The sequence below is a fragment of the Penaeus chinensis genome, chromosome 17 (assembly GCF_019202785.1).
Source record: "Penaeus chinensis breed Huanghai No. 1 chromosome 17, ASM1920278v2, whole genome shotgun sequence".
Classification (NCBI taxonomy): Eukaryota; Metazoa; Arthropoda; class Malacostraca; order Decapoda; family Penaeidae; genus Penaeus; species Penaeus chinensis.
In genome coordinates, this window is record NC_061835.1 from 13050100 (window position 1) to 13052599 (window position 2500).

Below are 2500 nucleotides of genomic sequence, written 5' to 3' on the forward strand. Positions count from 1 at the left end.
TTTAATAACTTCCTGATAGTTACTTGGTTTTTTTCAAAATTATCTGTCAATGAAATATCTGATAGAGTCATTTCTTTAGACAAGATAAGCTCCAAAAATGAGATCGTAGTGTTTGAAATCGTTAAAATTTTTTATTACTGGTGGTCGCTTTGTTTTCTTTATATTTAACGTCCACGGATATTCAATGGTCACAACATACACGATGACATCGAAGTGGAGATGATTCTGATCTGTGAGTTATTTTTAAAATTTCTAATTAAATAGGTGTTTTCTGTAATTCTGTAGATTTTTTTCTATTATTTGTTCTAATTTATTTTTCTTTTTTTATTTTAAAGCGAACTTAGATAATTTTATTAAATCATCATTTGGGTTTACCTAAGAGAAAAGCGTTTCTTTTTAAGGGACATTTCCCCTGAAAACCCTTTTTCAATGTTTTCCCCAAAAAGATTCCGAGTAAAAGGGGGTACCTCTAACACCCCAAATAATAAAGAAGGAAGCATTTGCTTTGTACGGTAACCCAGACATCTTCTACGGCAACATTGTTAACTGCTGTAGTAGATATCCTGTTTGACTTCAGGGTATCCCGTACATATATACATACTCCTCCTCCTCGCCCTGCATCACAGCTATAAACTTTAACATTTGGAATATTTATGAAATTACTAACCATTTCCTGGTGGAGCCATGGAATAATATGTCTATGATTCTCTCCTCATTTTAATTTCTTCAAAATGTCCGAGGAGAGACTGAGAATGTATATGTTCTATTTTTATGACATTATGCGATCTAGTCACTGGTAACGCTGACGGCGTTGCCTTGTCAAACATTCTGATCGCGCTTGTACTTGTTTCTGTTTAAGAACACTTTAACTTTGTCGGGAAGAGCATCAGAGTCTATAAATAGCTCGGGCTTTATCTCCTTTCCCCTTACTGACACCGTGCCCGTGAAGCTGGTGTAGTAGTCATGTGTCATCACTGTCTTACGGGCTTTTGCACTTGAAATGTTTTGAAACTTTTCTTATAAATGTTGTTCAATTTCCTCTTCGTTTGTGTCTGGGTGACAACTGGTGATGTAAAGGTAGACTGTGTCTGGACGATCTGCTCCCTTTAGCGGCTTTGGTGTTTGGTGTTCTCGGTCTTGTTTGTCTTTTCTCTGGTTTCTCGATATGACTTTTGTGTAACCGTCTTCATCAACATCCTGTGTGGACCGTTCTGCATAGTTGTTAATGATGACTGTTGGCACTGCTGGAGGAGGGGGGGCAGTGGGTAGGGCGGTAGCCCCTTGCGCCTGCTGCTCAGCTATTTCCTCCCAGTGACGGTTGAGGTCGAGTTTTCGGTTTGCTTGTTATTCCTGTTGTAATGTTTTTTTTTTTTTTTTTTTTTTTTTTTTTTTTTTTTTTTTTGTTCTAAAGCTCCGTTTAGGTGTTACTTGTGTAGAAGCTTCAGCCTTGGTCTTCTTTGGCGTGTTGGTTTTGGGTCTGACGGCAGGAGGGCTCTTAGTGGACTTGGGGGGGGGGGTCTGTATGGGCCGGGGTCTGCTGGCTAGTATGATATATGTTTATGTGTTTGTGTGAGATAGAAAGAGAGGGAGTGTATAGGTAGCACAGCTCTCTCTCTCTCTCTCTCTCTCTCTCTCTCTCTCTCTCTCTCTCTTCTCTCTCTCTCTCTCTCTCTCTCTCTCAAGAGAAGCACCGGAAGCACCGGGAAACATGCACCAGCTTGTTGGCGTCTGTCGCTCTCTCTCTCTCTCTCTTTTTCTCTCAATCTCTCTCTCTCTCTCTCTCTCTCTCTCAAGAGAAGCACCGGAAGCACCGGGAAACATGCACCAGCTTGTTGGCGTTTGTCGCTCGCTCGCTCTCTCTCTCTCTCTCTTTATCTTTGAAAGGAAGCGAAAGTTGTTATTCCATTAATTATTGTTGTCGTTGTTGTTGTTGATGTTTTAGTACTATTATTGTTATTACCATTGTTATTATTGATATTATTGTTTTTATTATTATTCCTATTAGTGTTGTCGTTGTTTTGTTGTTGTTGATGTTGTTATTACTATTATTTTTATTATTACCACTATTATTATTATTAATGTATTCTTATTATTATCATTATTATTATTATCGTTGTTTTCTAATCCTTCTGCTTATTGTTATCACTGTTATTATTAGCAGTAAAACTGTAGTATTGTCATTAACATTATTAACATTTGATTTTTTATTATTACTATTTATATATTGCCAACAAATCGAGTTCAGAAGTTCAGAGTTCAGCAGAGTAAGGTTAAAAACGGACGCGGGATGAGTCTCCTGCCTAAGCGGTATGCGACGCGCTATCTCATTGGTCGCCGTGTAACCAATCAGAGTAAAGGCCATCCGCAGCGGGGCTCGCAGTTGCATCAGAGCTCAGTCGTGCTTGAGCCATCGTTGCTACATGATATAAAGACTTATCTTCCCGTACTTTTGTGACGAATTGCACAATAGCTTCTTAGCAAATGAAAATTTTGATATGTG

General features: G+C 38.6%; 1 protein-coding gene across 1 annotated transcript in view; it reads left to right on the forward strand.

Annotated features, from left to right (window-relative positions):
• Positions 1-2305: 2305 nt before the first annotated feature.
• LOC125034011 overlaps positions 2306-2500 on the forward strand; it is a 9088-nt gene continuing 8893 nt past the window's right edge. The window contains exon 1 of the mRNA XM_047625648.1: positions 2306-2500. This exon is cut by the window's right edge and continues 29 nt beyond it. The gene's annotated coding sequence lies outside the window, so the exon portion shown is untranslated.